The 15396-nt window shown below is 43.7% G+C and overlaps 1 protein-coding gene across 1 annotated transcript in view; it reads right to left on the reverse strand.

The window, feature by feature from the left end:
* The window catches only part of LOC145349481 (cilium assembly protein DZIP1-like), a 390694-nt gene that overhangs the window by 347661 nt on the left and 27637 nt on the right, over positions 1–15396 (reverse strand). The window lies entirely within an intron of this gene.

The raw sequence follows: 15396 nt of genomic DNA on the forward strand, positions 1-15396 counted from the left end.
TTATTCCTATGAAGAAGGAAATCAAGATTCATTAGAATTTAAGTGTGCTATAATCCTAACAGAATTAAAATGTGTTCAACGCAGACCCACTGAATAGCACAAAATGAAATCGGCATGCTACTAAATATTCCTGTATTAATCGTAAAATACCTGCAAGGAAAAGCATAGTCTGCAATATTATGATTTTTCTTGGTATTTACAATATAGGAGTGGGGTCCAATAACTAAAGGTCAACAATATAAGGTAGGCACCTAGAAATCCAATACAAAATTCAGCAGGAACATCTTTAGTAAACACTGATGAGAATGTGAAACTCGCTACTACTATTATGGCGGCACAGTAGCACAGTGGTGCTTCAGAGCTCCAGGGTCCTGGGTTCGATTCCCGGCTCAGGTAACTGTCTGTGTGGAGTTTGCACATTCTCCTCGTGTCCATGTGGATTTCCTCCGGGTGCTCCGGTTTCCTCCCACAGTCCAAAGGTGTGCGGGTTAGGTTGATTGGTCATGCTAAGAAATTGCCCCTTTGTGTCCAGGTTAGTGGGATTAGCAGGTATAATACGTAAGGATATGGGGGTAGGGCCTGGGTGGGATTGTGTTTGGTGCAGACTTGATGGGCCGAAGGGCCTCTTTCTGCACTGTAGGGTTCTATGATCTACTGCATGTCATGGAAACTAGACAAGTAAAAGAGGGAGAGGGAGTGGAGGGTTATGATGATAGATTTAGATGAGGAAAGGTGGAGGAAGATTGGGTGGAGCATAAATGCCAACCAGTACTGATGTTTTGGGCCTAATGGTTTGTATCTGTGCTGTAAATTCAGTGCAAAGATGGAAACAGTCTTCGAGATGAATAAATATACATGATGTTAAAATCAATTTAGCACTGAGCAGGGTCTCAGGCAAAGCCTCAGCATCAACTTCACAGAAGCCTTACATCTGGGAACAGGGACATGAAATTGAACAGGATGGGAAGCAATAATCTCAATAAGGTGTGCCTGCGCCTTTTACAAAATTGGCCCAACTGCATATACAAGCCCAGGTCCAACTCAATCCCCTGGGAAAGCCACAGAACCCTGTAGGCAACAAGATTCCACTAACAATTATTTTGTTTAAATTCTTACGATCTTAAATATTTGAATAAAACAGTGACTGAAATTTCTCTATGGTGTAAGGGACTCCAGATTCTGCATTCTCTCTTCATTAATCAGGTACCTTACCACAGCTAAATTTTATTGTCTACTCCTGCACCTTCCCCAGTTCCTGGATGTCTTTTGCATAACATAGAGGACCATAACTACCTGCTGCTCATCCCATTCCCTGAAGTTTACATGTTTATTTAAGTCAGTAGGGAAAGACAGAGTAAGCGCAATTTGGTCTGCAGTGCCCAACTGAATAGAGCACAAATCGTGATTTTGTACATCAGGCTTGTCTGATCCCAGTTGAAATACTGTGTTGTAGACACTAAGCTCAAAGGGTTGCCTTAAAACTTTTCAAAGTGAAATCAATGGTCGGATTCATAGTTTATAAATGTAGATGCATATAAGAAAATTTACATTGGGTTTAGTCATAGAAGACAGAGAGTAGAGATTGAAGGGTGTTTTCTGACAGGAGATCTGTGACCAGTGATGTTCTGCAGGGACCAGTGCTGGGACCCCTTTTGTTTGTAATATACAAAATAATTTAGAGGAGAATGCAGGTGGTCTGATTAATAAGTTTGCAGATGACACAAAGATTGGGGAAGCTATGAATAGTGAGGATTGCCAGGGCTACAAAAGGATATATATACATATATTATATATATATTATATGTATAATACATATATAGGCTGGATACTTGGTGAAGAAATGGCAGATGAAATTTAATCTGGACAAATGCGAGATGATGCATTTTGGAAGGTCTAATGCAAAAGGGTGGTATATAGTAAATGGCAGAATCCTTAGAAGCATTTATAGAAGGATCTAAGAGTCAACACAGTTTCCTGAAAGTGGGAACACAAGTGGATAAGGTGGTCAAGAAGGCATATGGCATGCTTACTTTCATCAGTCGGGGCAGAGAGTATAAAAATTGGCAAGTCATGAAACAACTGTATAGAACTTTAGTCAGGCCACATTTGGAATACTGCATACAGTTCTAGTTGCGACACTGCCAGAAGGATGTGGAAGCTTTGGAAAGGGTACAGAAAATGTTATTCAGAATGTTGCTTTGTTTGGAGGGTATTAGCTAGGAGGAGAGATTGGACAAACTTTGTTTGTTTTCACTTGAATATCGGAGACTGAAGGGCAACCTGATAGATCAAAATAAAACAAAGAACAAAGAAAGTACAGCTCAGGAACAGCCCTCCAAGCCTGCACTGATCTTGATGCCTGCCGTATACCATAGAAGTTTACAAAGTTAGAATGTATGCTCAGAGTATTTTTCTGATATAAATCTCAACTACTAGGGGGTATAGTTAAGATAAAAGGGGGAAAGTTTAAAGGAGATGTATGAGGCAAGTCTTTTACACAGAGTGCGGTAAGTACCCAGAACACGCTGCCAGTGGAGGTGATAAAAGTAGATACAATATGGACCATGTACAGGAGAAAAGTCTTTAGTTTAGAAAGGTGTCATATGGCAGCATAGTCTTCGTGGGCCAAAAGACCTGTTCCTGTAAATTGTTCTTTATTCCCTTTTAAATCCTTTTCAAATGAAGTCGATGAAAGTGCAACATTACATCTGACAAAGAGAAGAAAATTATCATAACACTGCCTCTGGCCTGACACCTGAGAATTTCCTGTTTTAATTAAAGTGCAAAAAATAAAGTACTCTCCCAAATGCCTCCCTTTGGGTGAATAGGTCCATTTGAGAAAGTACCAGACTCTGATAGAATCATAGAACCATACAATACAGAAAGAGGCCCTTCGGCTCATCGAGTCTGCACTGACCATAATCCCACCCAGGCCCTACCCCCATATCCCTACACATTTACCCGCTAATCCCTCTAACCTACGCATCCCAGGACACTAAGGGGCAATTTTAGCATGGACAATCAAAGTAACCCGCACATCTTTGGACTGATGGATCCTGGTATCAAGTTTTTTTTTGCTACACTTCTAACATATGTCTTGTTTTTATAATGTAGCATGATCAATATTGTTATTGTAAATCCTTGCTCAAGCAATATGCACGGAGAAACAATCCCATTACTAACTATTTTTGGCTTTCACTGTCAACTATTTTGTCAATTAATCTCTCCTACCTTCCGTCCCATTAGATTTCCCATTTGCTCCTCTCCCCTCCCGTTTCCTTGTCTAATTTTAAAACTTTAACATCACTACACCATGCTGTTCCAAAAGATCACCAACCTGAAATCACCAATCCTCTCGCCACAGATGCTGCGATGCTGCCAGATCTGCTAAGCATTTCCACCGTTTGTTTTTATATGCAGAGAATTTCTTGCATTGTACAAGATAATTGTCATATTCACCCATATAATAGCAAACTTCAGGACACACGACAAAGAACAAAGAACAAAATCAGCCCGGGAAACAGGCCCTTCAGCCCAACGAGCCCGCGCCACCATCTCAACACCACCAAACCACCTCTCTACTCATGACCCCTATCTAATGTTTTATGGCCATCCAGATTGAGGGAAACTGATTTAGGGACAATTTATTCCTGCCAATCAGCCTAACAGCACATCTTTGGGGTGTGGGAGGAAACCGGAGCACCCGGAGAAAACCCACACAAGCACGGGGAGAATGCGCAAACTCCCACAGACACCGGCCCAAATCCATGTGTCTGCACAGTAATCAATGATAGTCGCTGAGCTGTCGTCTTGCCCAGTATCTTGTCCAGTTTAGGCACACACTAACGACATGAAGCACTAGGCCAATCTCGAACAACCAAGAGCAGCCCCAGTACGACCCATCGCGTGTATGCCCCTCGTTGGGCACGAGGTGGACCGACTTAAAACCTGTGAATGAAAGAGAAAAAAACATTATTATCATACTATACCCATATACATTACCAGGGACGCCCCAATGCTAATGACCCTTATTTAAAAGGTTCTCCTATATCCACCCATCTCCAACTCAGTCATGTGCCTGTCTAAGTTACTCTTAAAGGACTCTAGCGTGTTTGCCACCACCACCTTACTTGGCAGAGCATTCCATACCCCCACTACCCTCTGTGTGAAAAACCTCCTTCTAATATCTGTGTTGTACCGCTCCCCCCTCACCTTAAGTCCATGGCCCCTTGTCCTACATGTCTCTATTATAGGAAATAGCTTACCTCTGTTTACTCTATCTATACCCTTCATAATCTCATATACCTCTATTAGATCCCCCCTCAGTCGGCATCTTTCAAGGGAAAAGAGCCCCAATTTCGTCAATCTTTCCTCATACCCCAGTCTGCACACATGAGGACGGCCTCAACCGGGATCTTGGGTTCATTTCACACTATCTGTAACCCCCACAACTTGCCTGGACTTGCAAAATCTCACTAACTTTCCTGTCTGGAAACAATACACATCTCCTTAACCTGTGCTTAAAGCTCTTTACACTCACATTGTCTGTACCTTTAAGAATTGATTAGCTGTAAAGATTCACATTCCAATCATTATGCATGTAAATTGAGTTTGTGTCTTTGTGTCCTTTTTACGATCAGAACTCCCAGCCACCTGACGAAGGGACAGGCTGTCCCAAAAGCTTGCAGCTTTTGCTACAAATAAACCTGTTTGGACTTTAAACTGGTGTTGTGGGATTTCTTTCTGTTTTACCCCAGTCCAATACCTGCATCTCCACATCTGTCCAGCAGTCAGCACCACACATGGCTTGGTTACTCTGACATCCTGCCTGACTTTTCTCCCAACAATGACATAGTCGATAAGATGCCAATGCTTAAAGCAGGGGTGCATCCAGGAGGTCTTGTTACGGGTAGGCAGACAGAAGGTTGTGTTTGTGATGAGGAGATCATGTGCTGCACAGATCTTCATTAAGAGTAGGCCGTTACTGTTACACCTGCCCGCTCCATGCCTCCCAATGACTCCCTGCCAGATTGCAGAGTTACACCCTACACTTGCATTGAAATCGCCAAGCAAGATCAGTTTGTCGGTACTGCTCACTGCTGATAGTAGGGTGTCTAGTTCTTCGTAGAACTTGTCTTTCATCTCATCCAGGTTGTTCATTGTGGGGGCATAGGTGCTGATCAGGGTGGCTTGTCTTCTGTTCTGTAGCGGAAGCTGTAATGTCATAAGCTGGTCGTTCACACCCTTGGGTAGACGAACAAGTTTCCGAACAAGGTGACTCGTGACGGCAAATCCAACTCCAGCATCACAATGTTCATCGCTGCCATGACCACTCCAGAAAAAAGTGTATCCACCTCTAGTTTCAGTCAACTGACCTATGTTGGCAAGACGAGTTTAACTCAGGGCTGCAATGTCAATGTTATATCTTGCAAGCTCTCTGGCAACAAAGGCTGTTCTTCTCTCTGGTCTATCTGCTGTAGGGTTGTTCAAAAGCACGTACATGTTCTAAGTGCCAATGGTGAGCAGTGTCATCTTGTGTTTTATCTTGCACGATGGGACCCCTGCCAGCCATGGTTTAGTGAAGCAGGCATTGTTTAGGGCACCTTTTCCAGTCCCTTCCTCATTCTATGGAGATGAACAGTGCGTTTCTGAAGAGGACTGCTCAGCCACCCAGGTACACACCGTGTTTCACTGCTGCTTCAGTCAGCAGAAAACGACCATTAGACCTGAGCCGCCTATGTGCAGGTCCGTGACTACAGCTCCCAGTGTATCCGCACCTGCTGCTTCATCGCTCGCCCATCGCCACAGGACTTCAAAGGTTGAACAAGATGACTATGATGATGATGATGGTGTTGAGGGTGTATGGGGTGTCAGGGAGGGGTAATACCTCTGGTGGGGGAACATGTCGCATTCTTTTCAGGGCGGTTTGTCCACCCTTTATCCCCACCTGGCACTCAGCTCTCACTTGTGGCTCCTTGTAGCTGTTTGCAAGAGGCAGCGGCCACACCCCAGGCAACAGCTTCAACAAGCCAGCTAAACCAGATGAGGGTAGCCAATGGGTCTCAACCCTCAGTGAAATAGGGAGATGTCTATCCCAGCATACGAAGACAGACTCCAGCGGATTGAGCAGACGAGACCAACGGAAGGTCCAATATTCAAGAAGGCAGTCTCTGTAAGCATTGTGGAATGCGAAGAGCAGGACAAGATACAGAAGACGTCCTGATCATCCACTGCGCCTAGTCCCATCTCAGCCGTCTTGACTCTTGTCTTGCCAATGGATCCAGATGGGAGTTGGAAAGAGAGGGTGAGGCTGACACTGCGCATCTCTCCCTCACTTTAATCCAAATCAAGCGCTAGTCTCGACACCATCAGCAGGTTGATAAGGTAGTCAAGAATGCAGATGGCATGCTTGCCTTCATCAGTCGGGGTATTGAGTATAAAAATTGGCAGGTCATGCTGCAACTGTACTGAACCTTAGTTAGCCCTCAAAGAACAAACGAAGAACAAAGAAAAGTACAGCACAGGAACAGGCCTTCGACCATCCAAGCTGATCATGCCTGAACTAAAACTGTATGCACCATTCCCATCCTATTCATGTATTTGTCAAATTGCCACTTAAGTGACGGTATCATACCTGTTCCCACTACCAGCGTGTTCCAGACATTCACCACCCTCTGTGTAAAAAACTTGCCGCGCACATGTCCTTTAAACTTTTCCCCACATACCTTAAACCTATGTGCCCTAGCTCTTCACTTTTCTACCCTAGGAAAGAGCATCTGACTATCCACTCCGTCTGTGCCACTCATAATCTTGTAGACTTCTATCAGGTCACCTCTCAACCTCTGTTGTTCCAGTGAGAACAAACAGACTTTATCCAACCTTTTTTCATAGCTAATACGCTCCAGACCAGGCAACATCCTGGTAAACCTCTTCTGTACTCTCTCCAAAGCATCCACATCCTTCTGGTAGTGTGATGACCAGAATTGTACACACTTAATAGTGAACGTCTGGTGATTTCATCTTTACACTAATGTCAGTGATGTTTGGTTTAACTGGCATTGACAACCTCAACCATGTCTGGTGGTTTAGGGGTCACAGCAAAGTCCTGACTTAGTAAAGCTGAATCTAAATTCTAAAGAGACTGCAATTTTCATAGAATCATAGAATCCCTACAGTGCAGAAGGTGGCCATTCAGCCCATCTGCACTGACCACAATTCCACCCAGGCCCTATCCCCATAACCCCATTCATTTACTCTAGCTAGTCTCCATAAAACTAAGGGGCAATTTAGCATGGCCAATCCACCTAACCCCGCACATCTTTGGATTATGGAGGAAACTGGAGCGTCTAAAGGAAAGCCACGCAGACATGGAGAGAATGTGCAAACACCACGCAGACAATCACCCAAGCCAGGAATCTAACCCGGGTCCCTGGTGCTGTGAGGCAGCAATGCGAACCATTGTGCCACCCGTTGGCAAATCTGTTTTTCCAGCCAGTAACTCATCCAGCATGTCTCCTCCAGATAATGTATTTGAGGTCTGGATTGTGCAAGAGACAAATCCAGTTATCATAAGAACTGTAGCAGGAACCCATTCTTCCCCTGAGGAGTAATTCCAAGCAAAGATTCCTTGTTCCTGTTAGAACAAAGAACAAAGAAAACTACAGCACAGGAATAGGTCCTTCGGCTCTCCAAGCCTGCACCGACCATGCTGCCTGACTTAACTAAAACCCCTACATTTCTGGGGACCATAGCCCTCTATTCCCATCTCATTCACGTACTTGTCAAGATGCCCCTTAAAAGTCACTACCATATCCGCTTCCATTATTTCGCCCAGGCACCCACCACTCTCTGTGTAAAAAATCTTCCTCATACATCTCTTTTAAGACTTGCCCCTTGCACCTTAAACCTATGCCCCCTAGAAATTGATTTGTCCACCCTGGGAAAAAGCTTCTGACTATCCACTCTGTCCTTGCCCCTCATAATCTTAAAGACTTCTATCAGGTCTCCCCTCAACTTCCATCACTCCAGTGAGAATAAACCAAGTTTCTTCTATCTCTCCTCATAGCTAATGCTCTCCATACCTGGTAAATCTTTTTGTACCCTCTCCAAAGACTCTACATCCTTCTGGCAATGTGGCAACCAGAATTGAACACTATATTCCAAGTGCAGCCTCACTAAGGTTCTAAAAATTTTTGTGCTTTGTCTTGCTTTCATGCCATTCCACTTGTGCTTCTTGTTGTCGCACTCTTCTTACTTTTGGAGATTTTAGAAGAATGAATGAAGAAGGGGCTGTCTTTTCATCAGGAGAGGCTTTGGTTGTGGAACGTGCAGTATTCCGATAGACCAGTAAGACTTTATTGACATGTTGAATAAGTGTACCTTGTTCTTTGGTTGTTTTCAAAGCATGCTTCATGGTTTGGACAGAACATTCTGCTAATCTGTGAATGGCAGGTTGACATGGTGCAGATGTAACATTTTGAATGCTGTTTCTAGTAGCAAGCTCTCAAATGCTTGCAAGACAAATTGAGGTCTGTTGTCACACATCAGCTGTTCTACAAATCCAAAGTGACTAAACACTTCTCCCAGCTTCACAATAGTCTTCTCAGATGAGGTAAATGTTATACTGGTCTTTGGCCATTTGTTGTGAGCATCAACAGTTAGTAAAACATGAATCCTTTCAAAGGTCCTGCAAAATCCATACGCGCATGTTGCCAAGCCTCTTCAGGCCATTCCCATTGATGCTGGCATCCTAAGGATGGCAGGTTACTTACCTTTGCACAGGAAGAATACGTCCCAGTTTTCTCTTCAATCTCAGCATCATGTCCATAGCATCATAGAATCCTTACAATGCAGAAACAGGCCATTCAGACCATCAAATCTGTGCCAATCACAATCCCATCAAGGCCTTATTCCCATAAACCCTACATATTTATCCTGCTAACTCCCTGACTCTTGGGTCAATTTAGCCTGACCAGTCAACCTAACCAGCAAATCTTTGGACTGTGGGAGAGAACCGGACCACCCAGAGGAAACCTAAAAATGAATGCAAGAATGTGCAGACTCCACACAGACAGTGACCCAAGGCTGAAAATGAACACGGGTCTCTGGTGCTGAGGGGTAGCAGTGCTAATCAATGAGTCACCATGCCATCCAGGCCTCCAGAAATAACTTCTTCTTATTTCCTTCATGTGTATGACTCTGCAGTAGCTTTAAAGTAGCTCCTCTAATGCTCTTTTCCTCAATTATAGTGAAATAAATACTCTGAGCCTCCATAGGAGACACCCTGTCTGAACTGGCAGATCCGTTCTCCTGGAGTGGTCGGGTTTCAACTAGATGTTAATCATAGAATCATAAAATCATAGAATCTATGGCACAGAGATAGGCCTTTGATTGCAAACTGGTCCATGCCGAATAAATTGCCCATCTAGTTAACCCCATTTGCCTGCATTTGGCCCATATGCCTCTAAACGTTTCCTATCCATGTATCTGTCCAAATGTCTTTTAAATATTGTCAATGTCCCTGCCTCAACCACTCCTTCTGGCAACTTATTTCACATACGTACCACCCTCTGTGTAAAAATGTTGCTCCTCAGGTTCCCATTAATTCTTTCCCCTCTTAACTTAAATCTATGCCCTCTAGTGCTCGATTCCCCAACCCTGGCAAAAAAAATTGAGTACATTCACCCTATCCATGCCTCTCATGATTTTATACAACTCAATAAGATTACCACTCAGTCTCATATGCTCCAAATAAGAAGTCCTAGCCTGTCTAATCTCTCCCTATAAACTCAGTCCCTTGGGTCCTGGCAACATCCTTGTAAAGCTCTTTTGTACTCTCTCCAGTTTAATAACATATTTTCTTTAGTAAGATGACCATCACTGAACACAATCTCCAAGTGCAACCTCACCAACTGCAACATAACTTTCCAACTTCTATACTCAATGCCCTGACTGATGAAGGCCAGCATGCCAAAAACCTTCTTCACTGCCCTTTCTACCTGTGACTCCACCTCGAACTCCAAGGCCCCTTTGTTCCACGATACTCCCTTAGGTCCTACCATTCGCTGTGAAAGTCCTAGCTTGATTTGACTTTCCAAAATGCAACACCCCACACTTATCAGTATTGAACTCCATTTGCCATTTCTCAGCCTACTTCTCCAGCTGATCAAGATCTTGCTGAAATTTTTGATAACCTTCTTCATTGTTTACCACCTAAGTCCTGAAGTCTTTCCTTGTAAAACCGTCTCCAATACATCTAAGAGAGAACAGGGTCATTGTATAGAGGTGACCAGTGTGCTGTCTACTTGGTTAAGTATTAAATATTGACGTCCGAGCAGTCTGAAGAACTTAAGGTAATGCCAATTTCAGTACTATTGACAGGTGGAATGCCCATCTTTGCATCCTACATAGGGGAGGCAATGGTGTAGTGGCATTATTGCTAGACTATTAATTCAGAAATTCAGCTAATGTTCTGGGGACCCAGGTTCGAATCCTGCCACAGCAACTGGTGGAACTTGAATTCAATTAAAAATATCTGGAACTAAGAATCTACTGATGACCATGAAACCACAGCCGATTGTCAGAAAAACCCATCTGGTTCACTAATATCATTTAGGGAAGGAAATCTGTCATCCTTATCTAGTCTGGCCTACATGTGAGTCCAGAGCCACAGCAATGTTGTTGATTCTTAACTGCCCTCAGGCAACTAGGGATGGGCAATAAATGCTGGCCAGCCAGCAATGCCTATGTCCCCACAAAATGAATTTAAAAAACTGTAGTGATTGACAGAATTTTTGTGTGTGGTCCAAAAATAGTGAGTGAAACAGTAAACAGCAATGTAAACTCTCTCTCATACAGCAGCTGATGGAATTTCTTGATGTTGAAGACGATCCCTCGTGCTTCCTTTTCAATCTGGTCAGAGTTGCCCTCAGCTTTGCTTACGGTTCAAGAAATAAAAACAATGGGTCTTTCTTCATCTGATGGTAAGATGTGATGTTCCTACATCATAAGAGAATGCATTACAAGCTAACTGTAAGGGTATAAAGTATAACTATAAATAATCATTTTTATATAACTAAAAACTACAATAAAAATGCATGAGAGTTTCAGACTTAAATAACGCTTCTTTGGCCTGCAGGAAGGCACCATTACACTGATCTAACCATTGTTCCAGCACACGAGGTTATATAATAGTTTCAGAATTGTTGCCAAGTTTGGGACAAATCTTCCATAATAATTCCACAATCCCAGGAATAAACATGAACAGAAAATGCTGGAAAATGTCAGCAGGTCTAACAGCATCTGTTCAGGCAGCTCTGTGATCATCTTAACCTCAAAAAGAAATTTGGGAAGGCTGGTGGCATCAATCATATATCTCACGTACTCAGCGGAGGATTGGAAGAACTCACACTTGTCCTTAAGGACTCTCTTCCAATCTGTGAAGAGTGGTATCCAACTTTTGAAGGTGCTCCTCTTCCTCTCTTCCAGACTAGGATATCATCCAGATAGCACTGGATTCCACTCAGTCCACTCAGGATCTCGTCCATTGCTCTTTGAAACAATGCAGGATACTAAACACAATCTTCCGTACCAAAACAAGCCATTATATGTCACTATTGTCAGAAATTCCTGTGACTTCTTGTCCAAATTCATCTGCAAGGAGACGTAGTTTAGGTCTATTTTGCTAAAAGTGTTGGCCTCCTACCAATCTCACAAACAAAACCTCAATGTGAGGTAATGGGTACTACTCAGCACATAACATTGGATTTAAAGTCCCCATCAATCCTTATGGAGCCACCTTACTTGATGACTAGGATATTAGGCATGGCCCATTCACTGATGCTGACAGGTTCCAAAACTCTTGTCTTCACAAGTTGCCCCAAGCCAGCTTCCATCTTCAACCTAATAGCGTATGGTATCGGCAGTGCCTTCAAACATTTTGGTTGACTTCCGTCTTTTATTTTATGTTTGACTATAATGTCGTTAATCCTCCTTAATTTTCCCTGGAAAACAAATGTGTTTTCTTAAAGTTTTCATGAGGCCTGATTCTCAATTGGCCATCATGTGGGCTTCAGCTCATTTCAGTCAAAGCTTCTCCAGCCACACATGACCCATCACCAGGGATTAGCAAGGGTAAATACATGAGGTTACAGGGATAGGGCCTGGTGGGATTGTGGTCGGTGCAGATTCCATGGGCCAAATGGCTCCTTCTGCACTGTAAGAATTCTATGATTCTATGAACACTGTGTAGATTCCCTTCACTATATGAAGAGGCATTTTTGTCATTTGCCCATTGAGCTGCACAGCTAGTTCTATATGGCTCTTCAGGAGAACCATTTCTCCTGTGTATATCTTCGGCACTATCCTTGATGGCCTAAGAGATTGTGTTGGAATTTCACATTGTAGATAGTCTCTGGCACTAGTCAGACTGCTTCCCTGTGTCAACTTCCATCCCAAATGGCTGTCCTTCCAGCAGCGGAGTTACCAAGTATCTGTTTATGTTACCAGCAATGGTGAGCATATGTAGTGATAGCTCCTCTTCAGAGTGTCACTTAACTCTTCTCAGACCAATTGTACAGTATGGCAATTTCTCCTTTAATTTTGTTTAAATGTTGTATTGAGTCTATTCTTGCTTTTTTTCCCACAGCTTTGTCACTCAGTGTTTTTACACCAGTATTCAGCAGCAGAATGCTCTGGCTTTTTTCATGCGAGTTTACCTTTAAGAAAGTTTTTTTTAAATCCTGCAGTTTATAGCTTCAATGATGTCACAAGGGGGTGGAGCTAAGCTGTGGCAGTCAGGTGATAGGGCTTTCAATTTTGTTTGTGGTAGTCAGGTGATTTTTTTTTTCATTTGGGCTTTCAGTTTCAAAGAACAAAGAACAGTATAGCACAGGAAACAGCCCCTTCAACCCTCCAAGCCTGTGCCGCTCGTTAGTCCAGCTAGACCATTCATTTGTATCCCTCCATTCCCAGTCTGCTCATGTGACTATCCAGGTAAGTCTTAAACAATCCCAGTGTGTCTGCCTCCACCACTCTACTTGGCAGTGCATTCTAGGCCCCCACCGCCCTGTGTAAAAAATGTCCCTCTGATATCAGAGTTATACCTCGCCCCTCTCACCTGTGACCCCTCGTGATCATCACCTCCGACCTAGGAAAAAGCTTTCCACTGTTCACCCTATCTATACCCTTCATAATTTTGTACGCCTCTATTAGGTCTCCCCTCATTCTCTGTCTTTCCAGGGAGAACAACCCCAGTTTACCCAATCTCTCCTCATAGCTAAGCCCCTCCATACCAAGCAACATCCTATTAAACCTCCTCTGCACTCTCTCCAAAGCCTCCACGTCCTTCTGGTAGTGTGGCAACCAGAACTGGATGCAGTACTCCAAATGTGGCCTAACCAATGTTCTGTACAGCTGCAACATCAGACTCCAGCTTTTATACTCTATACCCTGTCCTATAAAGGCAAGCGTGCCATATGCCGCCTTCACCTCCTTCTCCACCTGTGCTGCCACCTTCAAGGATTTGTGGACTCATGGATTCATTGAGGGCAACATGTTGGAAGCAATTTGGCAGCAAGCTAAGAAGCAGTCTCTCCCTTTCTTCTCTTTAAGAAATTGTGTTTTGGGAAACAGAGCTGACTAACTCAGGAGGCTGGATACTGTAATAAATAGGCATCAGCCTGTGCTGATATGTGTTTATTTGGAGGATTTTGGATGCTGGTTTTGGTTGGAACACGTTAGAGATATTTCCTTAAGAGTTATACGTTATTGTGGTTATTGTGTTTCTTGTTTGTAATTGTTAAAAGTTCTTGCTAATTGTCTTACCATACATAAGAACATAAGAAATAGGAGCAGGAGTAGGCCATCTAGCCCTTCAAGTCTGCTCCGCTATTCAATAAGATTATGGCTGGTCTGAAGTGGATCAGTTCCACTTTCCTGCTCTCTCCCCATAACCCTTAATTCCCTTGTCTGTCAAAAACCTATCTACCCGTGACTTAAATATATTTAGCGAGGTAGCCTCCACCACCTCAACGGGCAGAGAATTCCAGAGATTCACCACCCTTTGAGTGAAGAAGTTCCTCCTCAACCCCGATCTAAACTGTCCCCCCCCACTTATCTTGGGGCTGTGCCCTCTACTCCTGCTATCCTTTCTAAGCGGGAAGAATCTCTCTGCCTCTACCTTATCCATCCCTTTCATTATCTTATACGTCTCTGTAAGATCCCCCCTCATCTTTCTAAACTCCAACGAGTACAGACCCAGTCTATTTAGTCTCTCTCCATAGTCCAACCCCCTCATCTCCGGTATCAACCTAGTGAACCTCCTCTGCACTCCCTCCAAGGCCAATATATCCTTCCGCAAGTGCGGCGACCAAAACTGCACACAGTACTCCAGCTGCGGCCTCACCAGTGCCCTGGACGGTTGTAGCAAGACCTCCCTGCTTTTGTATTCTATCCCCCTCGCTATAAAGGCCAACATTCCATTCGCCTTCTTGATCACCTGCTGCACCTGCAGACTGGGTTTTTGCGACTCATGCACAAGGACCCCCAGGTCCCTCTGCACCGTAGCATGCTGCAGCTTTTTGCCCTTTAAATAGTAATCCCTCCTACTATTATTTCTGCCAAAGTGGATAACCTCGCACTTGCTAACATTATACTCCATCTGCCAGGTCCTCGCCCACTTGCTCAGCCTATCCAGATCCCTCTGCAGACTTTTCAAACCCTCTGCACAATTTGCTTTTCCACTCATCTTTGTGTCACCAGCAAATTCGTTACCCTCCACTCAGCCCCCTCCTCCAGATCATCTATATAAATGGTAAATAGCTGAGGCCCCAGCACCGATCCCTACGGCACTCCACTAGTCACCAATCATCAATCGGAATAGCACCCAGTGGTACCAACTCTCTGCCTCCCATTAGACAACCAATCCTCTATCCATGCTAATACCTTACCCCCAATTCCATGCCCCCTAACCTTCTGAAGCAACCTTTTGTGAGGCACCTTATCAAACGCCTTTTGAAAATCTAAAAACACCACATCCACCAGTTCCCCTCTGTCTACCGCACTAGTCACATCCTCATAGAAATCCCACAAATTCGTCAAACACGACTTCCCCTAAACGAATCCGTGCTGCGTCTGCTCTATACATGTCAACAATATTCTGAATTAAACTTTGTTTTTGATTAAAAAGTCCTCGCGGGTCAGTTGAATCACACATGAAGTGAAACCTTTCATGCTCATCCTAGCCAAATTCAACGTAAAATGTTACAGGTCAGGTGAGCTTCATTGAAGTATCCAACCTGACTTGTAACAACAGGGGCTCATTCGAGATTGAAATCTGTATTTCTTGATTAATTTGAGAGGTGTGAACTCCAAGACATTGAGTGGTGAGCATACTTG

This window comes from Carcharhinus amblyrhynchos, chromosome 10 (assembly GCF_965287045.1).
Source record: "Carcharhinus amblyrhynchos chromosome 10, sCarAmb.v2.hapA, whole genome shotgun sequence".
Taxonomy (NCBI): domain Eukaryota; kingdom Metazoa; phylum Chordata; class Chondrichthyes; order Carcharhiniformes; family Carcharhinidae; genus Carcharhinus; species Carcharhinus amblyrhynchos.